This window comes from Macrobrachium rosenbergii, chromosome 11 (genome assembly GCF_040412425.1).
Source record: "Macrobrachium rosenbergii isolate ZJJX-2024 chromosome 11, ASM4041242v1, whole genome shotgun sequence".
NCBI lineage: Eukaryota > Metazoa > Arthropoda > Malacostraca > Decapoda > Palaemonidae > Macrobrachium > Macrobrachium rosenbergii.
This window is the reverse complement of record NC_089751.1, coordinates 39,545,705-39,571,056: the sequence shown is the minus strand read 5'-3', so window position 1 is coordinate 39,571,056 and position 25,352 is coordinate 39,545,705. Positions and strand designations below refer to the sequence as shown.

The window sequence follows — 25,352 nt, the reverse complement described above, 5'->3', positions numbered from 1 at the left end:
TCTTCACTTGTTTTTTCTGATTTCTTCCACAGCCACCAACAAACAACGTTCATTCCATACTCAGTGCATGATACCTATGCTTATGCTACAAATCAAATTTGCGATTACAACTTAACCTTTTCTGATGTCTGTCGTTGTTACACACACACGCACAACATACGAGTATATATATATATATATATATATATATATATATATATATATATATATATATATCTCTGTATATATATTATACGTATATATATGTATATGTGTGTATATATATATATATATATATGTATATTTGTAAATATATATATATATATATATATATATATATATATATATATATATATATATATATATATGTGTGTGTGTGTGTGTGTGTGTGTGTGTGTGTGTGTGTGTGTGTGTGTGTGTGTTGTCACTTATACACACGTGACTTTTTTTATACTCACAAATATTAAGCCGCGACCATCTCCTAATTTAGAATTCACTATAACTTAGGAATAACTCACACCCAGGGGAAATTATAACTGACTAGTGCGTCTGCCTCGAATCCTGGTGGCTTGGTGGGGACACATGTACTTATCATTTATAATTCCCCCTTGGGTCTAAGTTATTCCCAAGGTATAGTGAATTCGATGTTAAGTGGCAGTTGTAACTTTAATATCATTTTAGCTGCCGTATTAGTACTACATCTCATGCTGAAATAAATTTTGATATTTCGGTTGGTATATACTAATATGTGTATCATATTCAACTTTATGGCTTTTTTCTCCTTCCTCATGAGAATTGTGAGTTTAAATCTGAAACGAAATTTGGTAGTTGTATTGGCACTCAGGAGGAAAAGGTGAAATTTGGTCTCACTTTCGTTGTCGGCTACTTGTTTTAAAAGATTTCCTTCTCTGTTTGTTAGCTGCTGATTCCATTAGCGTTTTGGCTATTTTTATAAGAATAAAGTAAAAAGTTTGTAACTGTCTTAGTGGCTTTTAAACATCCTCATTTATAAAGGTAAACTGAGTTACAAACAGTTTGTAAGTAAGAGCGGGGTCTTTATCATTTCTAATTATACTTTGTTAATAAGAGTGGTGTCATTTCAGCTCCAATTATAATTTTGTAAGTAAAAGCGGGGTCTTTTTCAGTTCCTGTCATAGTCGTACACGAAATATAAAGTACATTATTCTGTCGGGCGGACACCTTATTAACTCTGATCACAAGACAATGCTAATATCATGTTTGAGTATTTCAAGTAAATAATTTTGATAGGTCATCTAAGAAGATTCTATTATATTGAAAGAAAGAAAGAATACAAAAGTACAGAGGCAGACGTATATAGTTTACACACGTGCATGCACGTATGCATGTGTATATATATATATATATATATATATATATATATATATATATATATATAATATATATATATATATATATATATATATATATATATATATATATATATATATATATATATATATATATATATATATATTAACTTTTATCACATACACAATTGTTCTGTGCATTAGTAGAATTACTAAAAGGACATCATTCAAACTGGATGGTATCTAATGGAGTATTTATTCAGAAAAAGTTATATACAAGCTTTCTTGGACAAACAGTCCACATTATCAAGTATCCATACAGTGACCAGACGCGTAGTCCAGCTGTATTTATATCTGTGTGCTGGGTACTTTTAATCCTATAATCACCTGGCTCCTCCTGTGTGACCCCCACCCCCTCGTGACCTTGGCCTTTCTCTGTCCCCTTCTTCTTCCAGGTGTCCGTTTTCCGTGCGTTCTCTTGCGTTTTTCCTTCGTTTCCTTGCTACTGTGGAGTATACGATTTTTCTAGATATGCTGTCTTCAAAGCCGTTTCCGGTGTTCCCTGCCATTGTGTTGTTGGCACATGTTATGAAGGTGTTCTCTACAGCCAGTCTGGCTGTTTTGTTAGTGTTCCTGTTCATAAAACTCATTATAATCAGACGTTGGCAGTTGCCAAACACTGTTGGGAAAATGACCATAAAATAGACGGGGAAAATATAATTTTTTTGTAATAATCAGACGTCGGGCAGTTGCCAAACACTGTTGGGAAAGTGACCATAAAATAGACGGGGAAAATATGAGTTTTCTGTAATAGTCAGACGTCGGGCAGTTGCCAAACACTGTTGGGAAAATGACCATAAAATAGACTGGGAAAATGTGAGTTTTCTGTACAGGAACACCAACAAAATGGCCAGACTGGTTGTAGAGAACGCTTCATAACATGTGCCAACAACACAATGGCAGGGAACACTGGAAACAGCTTTGAAGACAGCATATCTAGAAAAATCGTATACTCCGTAAAACGCAAGAGAATGCACGGAAAATGGACACCTGGAAGAAGAAGGGGCCAGAGAAAGGCTAAGGTCACGAGGGGGTAGGGGTTACACAGGAGGAGCCAGGCGATTATATCGGTACACAGATATAAATACAGCTGGACTACGCGTCTGGTCACTGTATGGATACTTGATAATGTGGACTGTTTGTCCAAGAAAGCTTGTAACTTTTTCTGAATAAATACTCCATTAGATACCATCCAGTTTGAATGAGGTCCTTTAGTAATATATATATATATATATATATATATATATATATATATATATATATATATATATATATATATATATATATGTGTGTGTGTGTGTGTGTGTGTGTGTGTGTGTGTGTGTGTGTGTGTGTGTGTGTGTGTGTGTGTGGGTTTGTACATAAGCTGTCGGTATATACAGGATGTCCTACTTAGGAATATTTAGCAATCATGTTTATATATGTATGTATATATATATATATATATATATATATATATATATATATATATATATATATATATATATATATATATATATATATATATATATATATAACAAAGATGTGGGCCACCGAGGATGTTTTCACAAATACAGCATGACAAGCTGTATTCGTGAAAACAGACTTGATTTTGTGGACGTTTTTGGTTGTTTGCGGTTCACTTCACGTCTTCAGTGATTCCAACAGATTTCTAACGCTAGCAATCATAGCATGAGAGATGGATCAGATTATTAAGAGACATAGACTATCAAGAGATATTTCTTAACTATTTGTCTTTTGGATCCCAGTTTTCCTTTTTATTTCTTCAGCCTGAAAACCCTTGGAGTGTGTAAAGAAACGAGACTTGTCGAAGGTAAAGGAAAAGTATTTCTTACTATTACATCTTTCAAAGTAAATATAACGATAATAATACACTCAACACCCACCCCGGCTGCTATATATAAATGACCGCCATAGCTCGTGTCGAAACGTCAGCGGTAATTAACCTAAAACATCAGGAAAACTTTATATACCCTTAGGAAACGTGATACACCAGCTACACGCTGATGAAAAGAAGATTGTAAGTCGAAAAGAGAAGACTCTAAGATTAATGCCGTAGAAACAGCCATTATTTTCAGTGCTACTGCCGTGAGAGACGGTCTCCCTGATAATAATAGTCATAATAATGATGATGAAGTTTCAATAACATAGTCATATTTTGCTTTTTGATGTTGTTAAAGATACTCATTCCCCTTGACCTTTACGTCCGCCGTTGTAAGGCTACGCAACATTACTAGTTGATTACAAAGCACAGTTGATTGCAAGACACTTCCGATTTCCCCAAGTTGCAATAAAAAGAACAGGGAAACGCTCGAAAGATTTATTATATCCCTTTCGTAATAGCAACAAAAGTAAGTTTGAGCGCTCTCTCTCTCTCATTTTATGATAATGTTGCTAAAGTAATGCTTATCTAGGGAACTTGGTTAAGCTTTATTATATCCACTTTGTAAAAGCAACAAAAGCAAGTTTAAATTACGCTCTCTCTCTCTCTCTCTCTCTCTCTCTCTCTCTCTCTCTCTCTCTCTCTCTCTTGATAATGTTGCTGAAGTAATGCTTATCTAGGGGACTTGCATAAGCTGTGTTATATCTCTCTCTCTCTCTCTCTCTCTCTCTCTCTCTCTCTCTCTCTCTCTCTCTCTCTCTCTCTCTCAGTTTTTCTTATCTAGGAAACTTGCATAAACGTTATTATATCCATTGTGTAATAGCAACAAAGACAAGTGTGAACCCTCTCTCTCTCTCTCTCTCTCTCTCTCTCTCTCTCTCTCTCTCTCTCTCTCTCTCATTTATTTACATTGTGATATAAGTTTTAAAGCATAAAGACACCTGTCTTCTTGTAATTTTTTCCTTGATGCTGAAATAAAATTATGTTTATTGCCAAGATAACGAATTACCTTGCAGAGTTACCGAGACGTGACCAAAGGATATAGATTAATTTTCGTTTCCACCCCGCGCCATAAGACTTTGAGCCTCGGGATTATATGCATAAAAGTCTAGTCCTCGCAGACCAGCAGCGTAACGTCGGCCAACTCTTTGACATTCCGGACCTTGCTACGTTCGCAACTGATATCCTCGTTTGAAGGCGAGGAGACCGAAAAGCTCTCGGCTCTCCGGAATGACTGTTCGGTTACAGCGGGAAGAGATGTTGTCCAGGTTGTAACATTCAAGACTTTCATGTAAGCAAATAGCGTAGGTGTTTTTTTTTTTTATTTATTTTGTTTTAGCTTTTTCTTTCTCTAAGCCGTCGAGCTTTGTCCTTTTTTTAATTTTTTAATTTTGTCAGGGGATGAATGTTGTAAGGGTATGACATTTTTTTTTCAGAGAGAGGACTTTTTAGGGATTTTATTTTTTTCATACAGTAGACTGGCGGATTCTAGAGAGAATATCCGAAAAACAAAATAGGTCTCTACAATGAACTGTTTTTGGACTTCATAGTTTATTAGGTCTTAGAAATCTCTCTCAAATACAGAAGCAGACTGAAGGCCTCCAGTGACGCCGCATTTCATCAAAAGTGCTGAATGTTTAATCTTGTCAAATGTTTAATCTTGTTCTTGAAGGAGACTCACAGGCACCAAGTCATCTACGTAAACATGGGAAGTACGAATGTCACGTTATGACGTCATTCTTGCGAGAATGCCGAAATCCGAAAATATTAACGGCTAACAGGATTAGGAACTTTGTAAGGGACGGATATTAATTTTTAGATTTGCTAAACTGCTTTTTAAGTAGTAAATGGTGGCTACGTCAGTGTCTCAACAAGTCCTAATGAAGCAGTAAGAAACTTTATTACGGTTTTATAATCTTGAAAAGAAATCCGATTGAAAGTTGAACCTTACATAAAATATTACTTATTCGAGGATTTGATTTTGGAAACCTATCTGTTAGTTATATCGTACAGCATTACACGAAAAACTGTATACTAATAATTAATGTTTTGAAATACATTTGAATTAAGGGAAATATCCGAAACAGAGACCGGAACATAAATTTTTAGTGAGTTTATTTTATCGAACGGCATTCAAAATAGTGGCCAAAGAGTTATATATGTCATAATAAAAAATCTGTAATTGAATATTTAAGTAAAAATGACTTACTAAAAAACATTTAATCAAAGTAAAGAAAAAGCGAATTGATAAATAATTAGTTGAACAGCAATCAATGAGTGGGTATTGAAATCCATCTGTATTTAAAGTGAGGGAAGTAGAAGAAAATTTATTGGAATTAACTGATGGAATAAAGGGACACTGACAGTTCGTTGAACCAGTTGCACTTAGATGAACAAAATAGAACAAATGAATGCAAGATTATAAAGGTGTATAGGCACGCCATTCGAACTTTATTTGATATTTTATGCAATTATACACGCATTCACAAATGCGTACACATTTATGTATGGTAAACACATCCTCGAATAAATGCATTTCACTTTTATAAGCAAAACATATATTCACGCACATTAATAATCTTTAGATACAAGCAAAGACTTAGGAATCCGCTGATTGATTCTGGAGAGAGAGAGAGAGAGAGAGAGAGAGAGAGAGAGAGAGAGAGAGAGAGAGAGGAATGAATAAACCACTGTATCTTCAAAGTTCATGTTCTTCGACGAATCTGCCTTCTTCTATTACTCAAAGCACCATCAATTCACAAACAAATATTTGAGTGAATCTAATTTTTCGTCGCTCCAAAAAAGTAATCTTATTCCGTCCCTATCAGAAGAAAAACAAATAGTTATCATGCCCAGACGATGACGTCATGCAGAATGTGAACACCTGTTTGGTACTTATTGAGGTACGAAGCTGTGCATTTGGATGCTCAATGACACAATTTAGAGAAGATTTTTTTTTGCAAACGAGCACACTTCCTCCTCGGTTTGAAAGAGAGAGAGAGAGAGAGAGAGAGAGAGAGAGAGAGAGAGAGAGAGAGAGAGAGAGAAAGGCTAAATGACAAAATTCAGAGATTATTTTTACATCCTGTTACAGTGCTTCCGTCGGAGACGAATACTGTTCCGTTAAATGTTCTTAAGAAGACTAGACCCGCATAATTGTAGTTTGAGCATGAGCTTTGAAATGTGGCCTGACTTTACTTTTATTTAAAAGAGGTTTTTGATTGTGCGTTTGTAAACAGTTCCACCTTAGTCGTTACCTCTTCATACCCAACAAAAATATTTGCAGTATTTTATTTGTTTGTAAGTAATTGCTAACAGATGTATTGTTATAGAATTTCCATTTCTCAGGAGTACTTACTGTTCTGTAGGCCACTTGTAATGGATATAATTTTCACAGCAGAGTATAATTCTCTATTTTGTAATTAGTTTAAGTTTTCTGGTAAAAATATCTCCCATAGTTTACCACAAAATTTCCGAATATCTTTATCTCGAAAGCACTGCAAGGCACCTGCTTCGCCCTTTCACCCCTCTTCCCTTGCACTCGTTTATGAGAGAGAGAGAGAGAGAGAGAGAGAGAGAGAGAGAGAGAGAGAGAGAGAGAGAGAGAGAGAGAATTAAAGTGTCGTGTGTCATATCCACCTGTTATGAAGAAATTCCATCCGGAAGTGGTTGCGCGTTGTTTTGACGCAGGACGTGTTCCTCTTTTCCGTGTTGCACAGACATTAAATTTGCTCTAATACTTAATTAACGCATAACAAGAAAAAACAAAACAAATACGCTTCGTCAGTTTATAATGGCATTTAGCTTTGCTACAAGTTGACAAAGGTTTCTGCATGTCTTACATTCACCCTTCTAAAGTTAACTGGATTCGATGTTTTCATATAATAATTTCGAATATTTGTTGGGTAAAATACCTACAGTGCACAACAGAAGGATATACTGTGATGAACAGCGATAAACTTAACAAACGTACAGTATATCCATATTTGTTTATCAGGAAGATTTTTTGGTCATTAATGAGTCGTGCTGCTCCTTGTCAGCCGGTGAACTTTGGTGACCTTTGGTGACTACAGATTACCTGTGAACTGCACCTAAGCCTTTAGGTGATTCTTTGCACTAACGTTATCGTCATCAACTTTTACCAATAAATGCTGACACTTCGCGGATTTATTCATACCTAATGGAATTTGGTCATCATTGATAACGATAGATGGCCTATGGTTTTCATTTTGTGATTATTGATGCATTTTGTGTGCCATTGTATTGTCAAGTACTTTAGATTTCCTTATGGACAGAGTTCAGCATCAGTAATGACCTTAGATCCCGGATGGCCATGGATGACGGTAGGGGTCAGCTGATAAAGTTTGTTACCAATAGTAACCCTGAAAACAGGAAATGGCCTTTAATCCCGTTAGAGAGCCAGCATTCTTGATAACAAGTGGTCGAAGATTCTACAAGTTGTATAAGGCACCTTGTCAGGCTTTGCACTGATGCACATTGACTGTAATAATTGTCATGGCGAGAGTTACCCATTCATTTCTGTAACGAGAGATTCTCTGGATATCTGAGTTCCTGAGTTATCTGAACTGCCTTTGCCAAGGATGAATCCATTTACGCTATCATTGCAAGCCTTTTTGTCAATCTTTTATTTTTCATTGGTCAATATAAATTTGCTTTGCTTATATAAGGGTCCCTACCATTAGCTATGTCTAATTACAGTGAAGGATAATACATCCCCCAGTTCTCTTTTGCATCTGTAGGAAGGCAATTTACATGGAGTCGCATCTAACGATAGATTGTAATTCCCTTTAAAATTATTTAATCGTTGTTCAACCTTCCAAATTGGGCGATTTTCAGTCACATAACGCATTCTAAGGGAGGAGAATCCCCCCGTATGGAATTAATCGTCATTATTTGTTTTTTACCACTAAAACATTTCTCGCCACTCTTACTCCTCTCTCTTTATGAAATGTTACTGAACTTTCCAGTCAATCATGTATTATCTATTGCACTGAATAATGTAAATTGTTTACGGAGAATCAGACTTAACAAGAGCATTTTTTTAAATGTAGCTTCGATTTTTTTGTATGAAAGGAGATTTTCTTAACGTGGTGTTAACTGCGTTATAAATACCGTTGCTTTAAAGATCCTCATGTCGGTTCAAGAACTTCCCAGTGGTGTAAATCGGAAAAATTAGAATATGAATCAGTTAACCTCTTAACTTCTTATCATTTGCTACTGAGCCTTTCACTAAGTTTGGTAATCTTAAATCCTTCAGTTTTCATCATGTACATCATTAAAGCGATGTCTGTATCATGCACATATTTCATTCTGTCTCGTTGAGCGCTTACGTCTTTGTCACGTTTAATCCTAGTGATTTGGGTAATGATGTTATGCAAACCAGAGCGAAGCGAGCATTAGGTAATGGGGTAGGAAGGGTAGTCGGGCGTTGGGGCGGGGGGAGAAGCAGTTGCTATTTCAGAGAGGCCGTTGTCAAGGCGAATACCTTTTCTGGCAGTAGAATTATTTTAGTAAATTAGCCTGGAATGCAGCCATCTGATGGTGTAATTTTCTTCTGTTACATGATGAGCTCTTAATTTGGAAACAGTTTTAATGGCCTTTGTCAAAGTTTCCTGTTAAGAGTACTCAAGAATTGTTCTGGTGCTTCAATACTTTTTTTTGTCTACCTAAAGCTACGAAGGTAATATATGGCATGGACTCAATTATGAATTGTTTGTCTCATTTTCTACTGAGAATACTCTAGAATTCCGTACTTTCATACCATCTCGGGTCTGCATATAAGAAGGAAATACATTCCATAAGAAACTTTTGAAGCAAGTAACCAATTCAAAAGATTATCACAACATGCATTTGTGTAGTTTACGTATTTAGATTAATTGAATTCTGATGCCTGGGATTCCAGTATGATTTCATTATGATAATTTTGGCTTGTGAAAGTGAGATGTTATTGTGCGAAGGGAATTTGGAAGCACACACACACACACACACACACACACACACACACACACACACACACACACACACACACACACCAATTATCATTAGAGTGAAGGAAGTCGATTATTTCCATTATACCTCATGTAACCGAAAACTGTATCCTTGGTCATTAGTGTTTGATAATTTATTCATAACTTTAATTACGTTTATGAACGCGGATCCGGAACACACAAAACCTCTTGGTAAATTAAGTTATGAATCACCTGCAAATGTACGACATCATTATCGGACCAAAAAGCTCACCTGGGAGAGAGAGAGAGAGAGAGAGAGAGAGAGAGAGAGAGAGAGAGAGAGAGAGAGAGAGAGAGAGAGAACTGAACACTTTGTGAAAAGTGATGTTGGATCATACGAGATATAAATTACAAGAGAGAGAGAGATGAATATCAACAGAGAGCGAGATAAAGGGAACAAGAATTTTTTGAAAAAGAAAGAAAGAAAAAAAGTCCCCTGGATATTTCTTTGAGAGAGAGAGAGAGAGAGAAACTGAATACTTTGTGAAAAGTGATACTGGGTCATACTGGTTATGAACTACAAGAGGGAGAGCTGAATATCGTTACAGAGGAGAGAAGGAGAACGAGGGAAAATAATGAAAAAGAAAAAGCATCTTCTGGATATTTCTTTTGAGAGAGAGAGAGAGAGAGAGAGAGAGAGAGAGAGAGAGAGAGAGAGAGAGAGAGAGAGAGGCCGATGTGGACATTTTATGAGGCGGAACAAATGCGCGTGCTCCGTTACACAAGTATGGCACTGTGAGAATTTGACACCGGACCCTTAGCTCTGCGGGTATATACCGATACACACTAATCGTCATTCGATCTCTCTCTTCAGTGGAAGTAATGGGATATTTTCGTTTTGAAATCTTCATCTTTTTATTCGGATCTTTATTCATGTGTCAGCTAAAATCCTTTCCTTATTCATCCCTCCCCCCATCTTCGTGTTCTCTCTCTCTCTCTCTCTCTCTCTCTCTCTCTCTCTCTCTCTCTCTCTCTCTCACACACACAACACAATAAATTTTCGACAATGTCATCGCTAATTGGAATACTAGCTTGATATTAACACTGCCGCTAGTTTAAGTTGTTAGTCTTTTTTTATTCAGTTTTATATAAATATCCTTATTATTTTTATTAACATTGTTGAACTTATTGGTTATTTTATCGTTAATTCTTATAGAGAACCGTAGATTTTGGCTCTCAAGTCATATAGCAAAGACCCTTTGTAATTAGTATTAGAAACTGTTTTTCTTATTATTCATATTTTTCTTTGATTTATTTGTTTGTGTAATAAATATTTTAGCTCGCCACCCACCAGAGTTTCTTCGTGATAATTGGGAAGTCTTCAGACAGTCGAGCAAAGCTACTTGATGGTTTGCTTCTCGGTATTTGCTTGTTTTATTAAACATGTTTTTCCAGAATAATTGTACTTCTTATTGAAAAAAGAGCGTCTACTTTACTATTTTTCAGGTATTTAAAAATGATATTATATGAAAAATGTATTTTTTTAAATACAGATTTCATAAATTTAAATTGTAGTTTTCTTATTTTTGTTGCTACAAACAGTAATACAAGTGTTAATACTGGTGACAGTGTTCATCATCAGCACCATCACCTTCATCATCCGCATAATTTATGAAAGAGATCTGTAGCAGAGGCTGTCATTGTGGTTTTCACTATCATCAGTTTGTTTGTAGGCCAAACAAACGGTCTACATTGTCAAGAGTACATTTTCCTCCCTCCAATCTTCTGTACGCCGGGCATGTCAGAACCGCTAAAACCGCTAAAATCAAAACTAATTATTTTTGACTTTGTGATGACATCACCTCTCGTTACTTTCCAGCTTGTTTATTCGCGAATGTCATTGTTTGCTTGGACTCTGCATAACACTTCTCTGAATGATTGATAGGAAAATGTTCCATGAACTGGATAGGTGAAGCGAAAAGGAAACATGAAAAGGTAATAGGTTAAATTTAGAAAGGTACGTAAGAGGAAATATCACGTTGATTAAAATAAATCTGTTAATGAAATGAAATAATATATATATATATATATATATATATATATATATATATATATATATATATATATATATATATATATATATATATATATATATATATATAAATGATAATAATCATAACGACACTCGATTTTTATATATCACTTAAAGAAATGACATACTGGTTGTAGGTCCTGACCGTTTTCGACTTTATTTGAAGCATATGGCTTAGAAATTAATTATAAACTTGTGCTTTTAAGTGAGATATATATATATATATATATATATATATATATATATATATATATATATATATATATATATATATATATATATATATATATACATATATAAGAAGGGAACTTATGTGATAAGGTGAGAGTCGAGTATGTGAGACCTTATAATGATGGGATGTTATAGTTCTCCCTTTCAAGAAATTAAGTTCAGTGGTTCCTTCCATTGTTCATGATGAAAGAAAAAACATGTAATGTGACGACATGCCACTTAATTTCTCCCTTCGACATCCAGACCATCCCGGACCAGAAAGCACAGCAGAACTAAGTAGAAAAACGAATACCTGGTGACATGCTCCTACGAAGTGGATAATTATCCATAATTATCCCGGTCGTCCTTTGACATCTTAATTAGGACAAAAAGCTTGCATGCAGTCATGTACAGTCTTTCATGCAGTCATATCCTCTCTTTTATCTGCCATTTATGACAGTTTGCTCCCGAAAATGTGGGTATGTCGTGTTTGTACAGAGCTTGATTTGTGGGTATTTTGGTAGGATTTTTTCTTCGAATTTATGTGCCTGAATTGTGGGCAAGGAAGGCAAGTTATGATATTTATATGGTGCAAGTGGAATCCCAGCTTTGCGTATACAAGGCTAAAAGAGTATGAGAGGCTGAACTACCGGGAGACAGACCTGACAAATAAATAGAAAGATTTTTTTTTTGCAATTGTATTTGTGGTTTAGAATGCTCCATGGTGTGGCCGCACACACACACACACACACACACACACACACACACACACACACACACACACACACACACACACACGCTTATATATAAATATGCGTATATATATCCACATATTTACATACATACATAGATATATATAAATATACATGCATACATACATACATACATACATACATACATACATACATACATACATACATATATATTTATGTATTTATATATTCAAACTAAATCGTTTATGAAATAATTAATATTCTGTATAATTTTGTATGAGGTGTACATTAATATGTATCACATTATTTCTTTTGGTTTTAAAATTCGCCCCCAATTCTCGGCTGACGCCTTACAGAGTCAGGAAGTCTGGCCTCTTGTTGTCATTGTTGGGTCTTGTTTTGACATGATCCGTCAACATTCTTGCAACACGATAATGAACCAAGTTGTTCTCTCGGTTACAATGATTTGACCGTTGAGAGAGAGAGAGAGAGAGAGAGAGAGAGAGAGAGAGAGAGAGAGAGAGAGAGAGAGAGAGAGGGGAATGTATAATAAGTGGTCACACACGTCCTAACTTGAAAGCCTTTCGGGCTTCTTTCATCACATTCCCCACCTACCAATTGACCTTCCCTCTCTTTAGATCGCTCCTCACACGCCCTTACAACCTTCACATCCTTATCCTCTTGCATAACGCATCTCTTTGAGAGAGAGAGAGAGAGAGAGAGAGAGAGAGAGAGAGAGAGAGAGAGAGAGAGTAGGAAAAGTGCAACATGAGGAAATCGAGAGGGGAAGGGGGAGTATACCACGCAGCTACTGCTGCTGCAGTGGGGAGGTATTGGGGGGAAGTTATTGGGAGGATTAACCCCTCGAGGAAGAGGGGACGGCGTGGCACTAATATGGTCATGTGGAACGAACCATGCTGGGACTTGCTGCCGGGAGTGCCCGTGACGTGGCCACTACCCCTCGCTGCTGTGGGAAAATGTGTGTGTGTGTGTGTGTGTGTGCGTGTGCGTGCGTGGTGTTTCCATACCCCACTTTTAATAAGATTTTGTTTTCTCGGGATAAGGAAATCACTAGCCTTTTGACGACATAATTCATTTTCTTAACAAGTTTCAAACGAAACTTGTTATAATTTCCTGTATAAGTATCGATTCTTATTTGTTTAAAATTGTGATGAAGAGGGTAAAAGCATAAAGCCGGTAAATGAAATATAGGGCATTCGATTAATCTATGTGAATCGTTCGTGATATTGACCGGTGTTGGAAGATCAGACGTTATCATCGGATGATAGAGAATGAGTCGACAGAATTAGCATTTAACCACATAATCGCTCAGACGTTGCAGTCATTTACAACAAAGACATTAGGCTTTGCTATTTTATCTTGTGTAACTCTCTCTCTCTCTCTCTCTCTCTCTCTCTCTCTCTCTCTCTCTCTCTCTGTAATGATTGGCGTTAAGTTGTTTTGTCTTTCATCACTATGCTGAATTATACTGTAAGTGCTTATTCAAAAGTCGTTTACAATAACTTTTCAATGTCACTTAATCCTGAGCAAAAAATAGAAAAAAATAATGATTTTCTTTTTCAGACAGACTTTGAGAGTCAGTATAAATGATTGCCAGCACTTGGAAAAACTGTCTCCCTTTCTTTTCACCAGTTGACACAAGATGAAGTGGAAATAAAACGGACTAGCGACAACAGCTGCATCAAATGCAGCAATCGTAAAGAACTAAAACATGACCTAAGCAGCAGTTTCTTTAACTCAGATCTTCACATATTATTTGTGAATAGTTTGTATGCACAGTGGACACAAATCCTCCAAGGTTCCGTCTCGTCATGACATTGATACGGACCTACACGAGTTGGGTTAAATGGTAGTGGTGCTAGGGAGAGGTCAGCTACGCAGAGATGGTGATGCGAAAAAGGTGGGTTCTAGAGGGCATTCTATGTTTTGCTGGGTTTGCCTAACGGACTGGTGTCTAAAACGTATTCCATGAAGATCCTGTAAGGAGATTATAACACTAATTCAACTCATTAAAAAAAATTGACCTCTGATTCAGCATTTACTTATAACTTCATTATCCAAAGCTCTTTATGGATCTCAACTTTTTTTCCCCCCGGATCTCAACTTTTTTTTTTTCACGGATCTCTGACTTTTTTTTTCCCGGATCTCAACTTATTTTTTCACGGATCTCTAACTTTTTCTCCGGGATCTCAGCTTTTTTTCCCCGGGTCTCAACTTTTTCGAAACATCTCAGGATACGGGTTTCTTTGTCAAAGAGCGAACACGGACTAATACGAGAAAAATAAAGCTAGGATCTCACACAATTTGTGTTTTACTGTCATCTGGTCGTCTTCTGTGCCGGACTTCAAACAATCTGTCATTGCATATGATAAATGTGTAAAACTGAAACAAAAGGCTAATAATTAAAATTACGGATTATGGCTTTACTCCTAACATTCAGGCTGTCGCCATGTCTGTATATTTAGTGGTGTTCTTGAGGGTTGCTGGTTTCACATACACTTTTTCTCTATTAACGATCATTAGCCCATCTCTTCTCCTCTTTATGCTTTTGCCGACATTCTAATCATCCATCATCTCTATCCTGATCTCGAGAGTATATCTAAAAGGATCCCCTAATGTAAGTTAAGTGTCTAACCAACCCAGTACCTTCCTGTTTTTTTTGTTTACTCCGCTAGGAGTTGTACTCTTTGGGAAATGGAATCCATCCTTTCTTCTTTGTCAGTATTTAAGGTGCCATGGTATGCCATGGTAATTTCAGACTTGCCTTGGAAAGATAATTCGGTCCAAGTTCCTAAGAAATTTGGCACCGTGTTTCGAGTTTGTAAGTTGATTGTATTCACAGGTATTGGTCTTGTCCCAGTCCCTGTGTAGGATGTAGCCCTTACATTTGGAATAGGTCTTCATTTTCGTTTCTTTATAGGATGCAGTCAAAGGCAAATGACAGAGTTGAAAACTATAACCTAACCTGCCTGGAGCAATTATAGCCTGCCACTTTTTTTGGTATGGGCAATGTTTTTGCAATTTCATTGAGCGAAAGAAAATTTTCAGATAGTAGTCCAACATCACCAGCCAGGACACCACTTTCCACATACGGAATCATCGGTCTGTAGAATGCTCGCTTTATTGGCTGATCCTTTTCTTTCTTCTGCCAAGCTTTGAACACCCTTAACCCCACCGCCGCCCCTACCCCACCTCACTCTCGCCACTCAACCCCCTTCCGTTTTTTTTTTAATTCCTACAATCTTCCTTTTTTTTAGGGCAGTTAGATATACACCATTTTAGGGGTGATACCCGTCTTTTTTTTTTTTTCATCTTCTCTCAAGTCCCGTTTGAGCATAAGGTAATAGTCCGACGGCCTTTTGCAAAACACTAAAACAAAGCAGAAAAAGGTAGTGGCTTTCGTATAAAACCTATTTTATCAGTGCTATTAGAGTTGTGTATTGTCAATGTAACTGATTGTGAGTGATCAGTAGGCGTTCATATAATCAATATCTGTCAGCGACGCCCAAAGACTATCAGTGATAACTGCCGGTTGAATGCCATGTTTCTAAAGACCTGGTTCCGTAGAATATTAATGGAACCTTAAATAATCAGAGACTTTAACATATCTGGACTTTTTAACTTTTATTGTAATTGTTTTCAGACTTCATTGTTTTGACTGTTTGACGACGTGAACGAGAGGTTGTGCAAGGTTATGTGAATACACAAACCGGTGTGGCTAAACTGTATATGGCCCTTGGCTATATTGTATACAATCTGTACAGCTGCTTGTCGAATTTAGCTTTAAACAGTAATAATCGGGAATTTGTACTTATCGTGAATAAGGCCAAAGCAGACTTCGTTATTTTGAACACAGACTAATTAGCAGAATTAAAATAAATACACCAAATACAAAGTTGGAATACTTAAACCGAAAAAAGTTGTGTAAATTGTTTTTCATGATAGTAGTTTACTGAACAGTGTAAGATTCCCGATAGGGAAGGACACTTGGGACTCGCTGTGCCCCAGTGCCGCTCGCAACAAACTCCCAAGGAAGTGAGAAGAGCCACTCCCAAACAGAAAGCTGGCATCCTTCACCGGTCGTGAGCCGCTCATTTCCTCCGCTAAATACCCTGGAGCGATTAACAGATGCACAGAACTTGCGGAAACAAGTCTTCCCTTGTGCGTCGCTTCTTAGCAACAAGGTAAAGAGAGAGACCCGGTTCATCGGCGTATCGTAGCGAACCTCAGAAATAGATTCAGGCATTTCCGGAGACAGATCTATATTTTAATCCGCAGATGTCGAATATAGAGCCCGCTGTTCTTTCTACGCCGCGATAGGGCCCAACGTTTTCTCGAAGGCGGGATGAAAGGGGGGTTTTGAAATGTAGTTTATAGTTTGTGATCTTGTCACGACACGATGTGGTGGATGTGGGAAGATAGTGTTGCCCGCGTCAGCATCTTGGCGTGTATCTCACCCTTTCTATCAATCAAAAGAGAGAGAGAAAAAAATAAAACACTAAAAAGAATCAACATTCGACTTTTTCACCCACCACTTATAATCGTTACATCATTCTCCCGCATTCTCTGCTCCATATGGCAATCTCTCTGTCAAGAAGCGGCTATGTACAGTAGTTTATTCGAGGGCTACGTCCCAACCTTTAGAAAAACCTTTCATCTTGTAGACTACAGTAGACTTAGCACAGTAAGTTTACTTCACCATCAGCCTTCACCCAAATTACCACTCGGGAATCAGCTACAAATCTCGAACTCATGGGAACAAATGAATTACATCAAAGATCTTCAGTAATATTAATACATTTTAACTAATGCAAGAATTTCGAGGAGTTAAAAAGAAAAGATGTAAAAAAAAGCTAACGTTCACTTTCGATTACGAGAGGGAAGCCTTTTCTTTGTTAATAATTGCTCTTTTAATGGAGAAAATGTTGCCGTAGATTATTACCGATGACAATGTTAGCGAACACAGATAGAATTTTCGGGAACAGTTCGCCAAAATGCAAAAGGAATGGGAAGGGAGCCTATTGCTTCTTGCTACACATTGTAGAGAGAGAGAGAGAGAGAGAGAGAGAGAGAGAGAGAGAGAGAGAGAGAGAGAGAGAGAGAGAGAGTAAAGGAAAAGAGCATAAAGACGCATAAAAAAGGTCTTCCCTGGCTCTGAAATGCTTTATTTACACGGATTACTTTTCACCCCCATAAGGCACCTACCAAGTTTACATCGCCACCAGTTGGTAAGAAATTTCGTCAAATTCTCTTTCGTTCTCTTTTGCTAAGTCAGGATTTTTTGAGTGGCAAATATATCCATCTTCCAATCCTGGTTAACAATGATTTTTCACCTCTCCTCACTGGACATATTCATGAAATTTCTTTATTTTTTTTATTCATTCCTTCGAGAAAAAAGGTCGAGAGGGGAAAAGGGGTAACCCTGAAAGAATCACGGGAAATGGAAATTGAAAGAGTGATACAAAGCTCAATAGTAGAGGGGAAAAGATACATTTGTCATTAGGTATTTTTCCTTAGATGTTTCATTCAACTCGAATTTCAAGAGATTACTGTTTTCTGATTTCATGCATTTCGATATTTTCTGTCTGTCTGTTTGTCTGTCTGTCTGTGTGTCTCTGTGGTTGTCTGTGTACTTGTTTCTCCGCTTGGAAGTTCAGGAAAATAACCTTCATGAATAAGCAAGCAATGTTCTCTTGTAAAACCATCATAAGATAATCTTTCTCACTGCTAAAGCACTTCATGAATTTATCTCTCTCTCTCTCTCTCTCTCTCTCTCTCTCTCTCTCTCTCTCTCTCTCTCTCTCTCTCCCTTGAGTACATATGATGAATTGGGTGATGGTCACTATGATGAATATCGGACTGTTCATTATATCTACACATTTTTGGTCGTTGAAGTAGCATGCGGGTCCCTGTACTTTATTTATTTATTTATCTATTTATTTATTTATTTATTTTTCGAAACATATTTGCTTCAATCGAATAAGCTTCGATAACTAAAATTTCGATTTTCTGGAAGTCTATGCTTATTTTCGTGGAGATAAAACTGTTTGCTTACTTAGGTGTTTATATTTCTCTACATATGATATTTTTTTTTTTATATTTCCTAACGTAAATAGTTACTCTGTATTTTCGGTCCACATTAGTCAGTGAGGATTTGCATTGTCTTAACATTATTTCATCTTTGCCTGGATTTGATTATAAAGTTTCGACATTCTGACTATTCGGTCAGTTATCATTGTAATTGACATTACTATCGATGAACTGATGTAAAGATGTTTGCAAATTCCTCTGTCAAAGTTGCATAAAAATTGTTTTAAAAAAGGTGGAAAACCATATTAGACTATTTTAAGGTGATTCTAACCCCCTTTTAAAAATCTATGATATAGGGTAAACTATAAATAATCATTTATGGGACTTGATGAGAGAGAGAGAGAGAGAGAGAGAGAGAGAGAGAGAGAGAGAGAGAGAGAGAGGTTTAAATTTTAAATCCGACATTGATTTGCGGGCTGGTGTTCCCCAGTTCATATACTGACATAATCATAAGGTCTTACTATGAATAAGGCACCAGCAGACAGACAACCTTCCGAAAATCATGAAAACCAAGAACAAAAAGAGACGACAACAACATAAGAAACAAAAAGAAGTGCGGTTTTCCTCATACGTACAAAAAAAAAAAAAGAGAGAAAAAAAGAAACGTAACCTAAAGAAATTCAGAGAAAGTTATGCAGTGGAATAAAGGTTTCTGAACACAACCAGATGTAATCGTACTGAGTGTTTAACCTCCACTACTTGAACAAATTGTTGACCATCAAGCTCTCTTATTTTGAGAAGGAGACCCAACTTTGCCAAGTAACGTCAACAGGTGTGAGAGTCTACATTGTAACTGCTTTAACGCTGCAGACAATGGAACAGATGGTGGGTGAGTTTACAATAGCCGTGAGCTGTCAGAAAAAGACCTGGAAAGGCGAGTTTTGCGCACATTTTTTCTGAGAGAAAGAGATGAGAAAGTACAGCTACTGGCAGACGAGAGAAAGCTTCTGCAGGTTTCCTCGTCATCACCACTAGTTCTGTTAGATGGAATAACACCATCTCAGATTATCAGATTTAAAAAAAAAATAGCTTGTTCAACAAAACACTTATATTGCTCAAAATTGTGTATGTAGAAAACATCATGTTCATGCAAAGATAGGCTGAAAAAAAGTATGAGATAAACGCAAACACATGAATGTGGCAGGGATCGTTGCGCGAAGAATTGAGAAGTTAAGAGGACATTGTGGCTAGTACAATTACATATATGTATATATATATATATATATATATATATATATATATATATATATATATATATATATATACAGTATATATTATATATATATATATATATATATATATATATATATATATATATATATATATATACACACACACATATACACAGTATATATTATATATATATATATATATATATATATATATATATATATATATATATATATATATATATATATATATATATAGATGCACTATATATTATACATGTACGTGTGTATATATATATGTTATATATTATATATCTTTGTACGTACGTGCGTGCGCGCATGCACACAGTTTCGTTGGTATACACGTAGGGAATTACGCTCGATTCGCTCAAGTAGAGTGCTAAAGAAGAGGAGAAAATACATTCATTGCCCCTCATTCCTGTGATGAAGCAAGTAGACGCATTCTTTAAATGCCTCTTCTGATGAGCGTTAATCATTTTATTTTAGTTCTCTTTTTGACTAAAGAGTCGACTCGCAGATGTTTTGCAGGTGCATCTAGCCACAGAAAATCCTACAGAAGATCACTGCAGAGTTAAATCTCTGAGATAAAGCTTTTACGTTAGTCTTTAGAATTCCTTGTAACTTAGTCTGTTAATGAAACACTTTTTTTATTATTACTAATAAGGGTAAGCATTAAACAGTTCTGCACACCTCTTCCCTGTGTGAGCGAAACTGCATTTCACGCCTAAATCATAAACAGACTTGAATGATTTGAAGAGTTTTGTTGATAGTAGAATAATCACGAATGCTAAGAATCTCCTCTTCTTGTTTTATTTTTCTCCTGGAATTTAGCACTGTTCTTTTTCTTTTCATATTTTTCCGGAATTTTTTAACACTGGGAATGAAGTATTGATGATTGAAATAGTGCAACAAAATCAAATTAAGCGAGATTCAGTAATAACTAATGCCTTTGGCAGTCAGGTGAAGCCGCTCTTATCAAATAAGCCAAGGACATATGATTTCTTCCAGATAATATCTTATTTTGCAGTAAGATTGAAAACAGATGTGCAATATCGCCCCGGCGAACGCGAGCACCTGCCGGCAGACATAATAAAACATTTGCTGAATGACTTCATACTATGACTTACCTCACTGAAATGTTCCACCTGCTGACGTGTGTGTCGTTGAGTGCCCAAAGGCACCGTCCCCCCGAAAAGAGGTTTTAAATGGTCGACACTCTGTCCTACACTAAGCGGTCCGAGGCCATTCCTAGAAAGGCGGGTGGCACTGGCAGCGCCGCACGGCCACCCATCCTTCTATGGTGCCGGAGTCTGGACTCTAGGGAAAGGTTGTCGTTCCTTTGGTATTCGCGCTAAGGCGAGTTAAGGCAATGCATCGTGCAGGTCGGGCAAAGGGAGGTGGGTAGGTTTTGCAGGTCATCGTACATTTGGTGGTCTGCACAGACGCTGCCCCTGGTAAGGCAAATTCCTCCCCCTCCTGATGGGAAGAAAGTCATTCCCAGGCACGTCAGCGTCTTGAACGATAATGCTGACCTTGTTGTAAACATGACAATAAGAAGGCCATTAAGAATGTTTTGGGTGAAGCAAAGACGAGAATAAGACAATCCCAGACTTCTCAGAATCGAACGAGCGTAAACACAGCCTCTGTTACATTCGTCTGAGAAAACAACACGCAACATGAGGGCTTGTCTTTCAAGAATCGGAATACTCACAAAAGTACTGTACATGCATACATGAATTATATTTTGTTTATTCTGTGATGACAGAATTACAACAGACTTTTATCATGTAAATTGACTCTTGCTTTTCGATCTTATTGGAAATTTATGCTGACTAAATTATCACCTAACTCTTCATGTGACGAATATTCTACGACCCTCGATGAAGGCGAAGCAATTGAAAATGCATAACTACCGATCTGAAGACAAGCGAAGAGATATGTATGTACAGATATGTATTTATGTATATTTAATATATATATATATATATATATATATATATATATATATATATATATATATATATTATCGGAAGAGCTACAAAGAAAATTTAAAAATAAAATATACGTAAATATTTAGACATGGAAAATTCTGTTCATTTCCATCAAATGTTTGGACTAAAATCATCTTGGAATCAGTTGAAATAAAAAAGAAAAAAGAAGAAAGGAAAGGCACGCGAAATCATGATACGTAGTCGTGGGCAGTGACGAGATGCTATAAGTAAAGGGAAAAGGTGTCATAACAAGTGAATAAGCAGAACAATCTAAGAAATGGACAGATACTTTATTAACTGGTAAAATCAACCACAGAATCGCACATCTTTTAAAACTGGGAAAATTATTTTCAGTTACGACATAAAACTATCGTTAAGGCTATTTTGAGAGAGAGAGAGAGAGAGAGAGAGAGAGAGAGAGAGAGAGAGAGAGAGAGAGAGAGAGAGAGAGAGAGAGAGAGAGAATATTATCACCTGGAATACATTTTGTGGATGAGAGTTACGAAATTATATATCTATTTCTTTTTGAACTATACACATAAGCAATATATATATATATATATATATATATATATATATATATATATATATATATATATATATATATATATATATATATATATATATATATATACACGCTCACACACACACATGTAAGAAGCTTACCAACTCTCTCTCTCTCTCTCTCTCTACTAAGCTGGAGCACGTAGTCTTAGCGTGATACAGGGCATCTTTCAGCCAATATCCAGCTTTCAGCATTGCAGTTCCGTGCTGTTGTAGGTCTTTTTATGCTAAATCTTTTGAAAATTGGGTAATATGGATTATACAAGAGGGGAATATTAAAGGATTGAGGAGACTGACGAAATTTTTAAGAAACCGCTTATATTTGAAACTATTTGTAACATAGATGTGTCTCTCTCTCGGCCTGTAAAAATGGCCATGGAATGGCATATGTTAAATTCATATATAATACTACTCCAGAAATATTAATTATTAGTTTTGATAGAGAAGCTGAAGACCAAAAATAAGCCGTAGCATCACTTAGCAGGCAAAATGATTTAGAACTCTCTTCCTACTCGCAGCTTACACCGTATTCTCAAACAAGTCTGTTTCTTCCAAAGATTGTTGTTCCATTCGTTTGTTGCAGCGTTCTTCGTAAATGTTGCAGTGGATAGGTTTGAACATTACTTAGATGCCAGCCAATCTGCTAATGTTTTCCAAATTAATTTGTTGACATTGATACCGCTACCTCTGTTAGTGTAATACCAGTATCTATATACTTACACTTGTGTATGATTGAGCGTGGCAGATTTAAAAAGGAATACATAAAGTTTAAACGGGTTTAAATGAAACTTGGTCGGACCATTTATCGGGAGACTCCCTCTAGGTGATAAAATTATGACTGATACTGGAGATTTTCGGTGTTTATGTGGTGAAAACTATTCAGGTATTTATCGATGACAACAATAACTCACCTAAGAAATGTCTCCACCAGTTTCATCGAAGTGCGTTCATTGCTTTTATTAATGTACATATATATATATATATATATATATATATATATATATATATATATATATATATATATATATATATATATATACACACACTCATATATATATATATATATATATATATATACACACACACATACAGATTCTAGAAAATGAACGGATTTTAATGGAACTGTGTGCGCGTAAATGAAAATGATAAGTATTGTATGGAAGATAGGTATTGTATGCTTATTGTAGAAAATGCTTGTAGATTCAAGTCGTCATTCCACATTTCTGTAATACTTCATGTTCATTATAAGAAAGGAAAGCAATAAAGGACTATAGTTTATAGTTTTCACGTAGTTATGAGGAATCGAAAGTCAGTGATGTCAAAGGCTAAACGTCGATGCAGCCAGGTATTTGTAATTGAGTTGGTAATATCATTTCCAATCATGGCATTTCATCAGAAAGCTTGTATACTGGGGCAGATAAGAGTAATTTTTTAGAAGAATCGTGCAAATGATGATACAAGCATCAAATTTGGCACAATTGTTCTCCAAGGAATACTAATTGAAAATCCAAAATGGCGGCCATTTTTCAAGATGGCCGCCAAAATAACCACCCGAAGTTGATGCTTTGCTTAGAAATATTTGTAGTTGTCCGAATTGCATGATCTAAGTGTGGATTCCTATGTTTTTAAGCCTGCTGGTGTATATTTTCTAGTTTATAACATGGTTAAGGCACTGTATTAAAGGATTGATTGTCGGGCACTACCAAGGCACATTGGTGACATCACTGCTGTGAAACTCAGCATGGGGTTCAGTGTCAGATAAGTAGGAAATTTATGTTGGCATCATACTGCAACAACCTACTAGTATCCCAAATGCTGCCTAATCAACCCCAAATCAGTTAGGCAGCCGCACCCGAATGGACAGGACGTGCCAGCGCGGGAAAGCCGAACCAAGGATAACAGGGTTTTAGTTATCTGGATGGTGTACAGATCGCATGGGACTTATGACACTGGATGAACGATCAGACTAGGTGTATGGCACAGTGCAAGAACCTAGTTGTATCCCATACAGGAAAGTGCCTATTGTATATTACAAGACATAAGAGGCCTATGATACTATTACATGTACAGGGTGGTAAAAGGATAAACCCTCGACCCTGAACGTCATCGTAATCATGGATGCAAGCCCTACTGGACGATCATGGAAAACAGACTGGACCAAGTGTTGCCTATGTCAGGAGGTTAAGAATGAAGATCTAAAATCTCCCCAGGCCAATCCTGCCAGAAAAGGGGATGATGGATATACGAACCTGGCAAAGAATATTCCTCTGTTTCACTCACTCAGTGCGCTACTGATCAAGCTAGACCCTGCAAGACTTGACGAAGGTTCTGGGATAGAGGAAACATTGAGAAAAAATAAGGCACAATATCATGAGAGTTACAGGCTTCTGTTCAACAACACAAAGTTACACCTAGCTGAAAAAAGAGCAAGTCATGTAGGTACTAGTGATGAGGGCAGTAGAAGTAAGATTCCACGAAAGCTCCAAGAAACTAAAACAAAAGAATGCTTCTTCTGCGAAACTGAAGGAAGGGAGCTTAGACAAGCAATGACAATGCAAGTGAATAGGAGAATAAATGAATGTGCCAAAACACTCAGTGATACAAAACTTCTCGCCAAACTAAGTGCAGGAGATGTCGTAGCCCAAGAAGTGAAATATCACCCTGGCTGTTTGGTGGCATTGTATAACTGAGAACGGGCATACCCAAAGGTGCGGGAGCAAGAAAAAGCACAGGAACACTGGAAGGATGCATATCCAATTGCTTTCTCTGAACTAGTCACCTACATCTGTGAGATGAAAAATGCCAGTGAGAGGCCACTGATTTTCAAGCTTGCTGATTTGACCAAGCTTTACAAGCAGAGGCTGGAACAGCTTGGTGTTGACACGCCTGATGTTCATCCTGCTTGACTCAAGGATCAGCTGCTTTTGCACATTCCACAGCTGCAAGCTAATCGCCAAGGACGAGAAGTTCTGTTGGCTGTTGAAACTGATGTTGGTTCAATCCTATCAGAAGCATCCCGTTATGGTGAAGCGATCCATCTAGCAAAAGCCGCTGGGATAATAAAACAAGACATGCTCTGTCAGAAGTCGAATTTCAGCAGCTATTTTCATGACAAAGACTTAGAACAGACTGTGCCACCATCACTGCTTCAGTTTGTATGCATGATCGAACATGGTGCAGACATCAAGTCCCAACTCCATCATGGAGTGTCGAAATCAGACTTTGCTATATCACAACTTCTACGCTAGGGATGCAACGACTGA

At 36.8% G+C, this 25,352-nt stretch overlaps 2 protein-coding genes across 3 annotated transcripts in view; one reads left to right on the top strand and one right to left on the bottom strand.

The window, feature by feature from the left end:
* Positions 1-20,852, bottom strand: part of LOC136843343 (ADP-ribosylation factor-like protein 4C) — a 124,634-nt gene extending 103,782 nt beyond the window's left edge. The window contains exon 1 of the mRNA XM_067111636.1: positions 20,662-20,852. The gene's annotated coding sequence lies outside the window, so the exon portion shown is untranslated. The remainder of the gene's footprint in view (positions 1-20,661) is intronic.
* Positions 1-25,352, top strand: part of LOC136843342 (neural-cadherin-like) — a 721,385-nt gene that overhangs the window by 55,952 nt on the left and 640,081 nt on the right. The window lies entirely within an intron of this gene.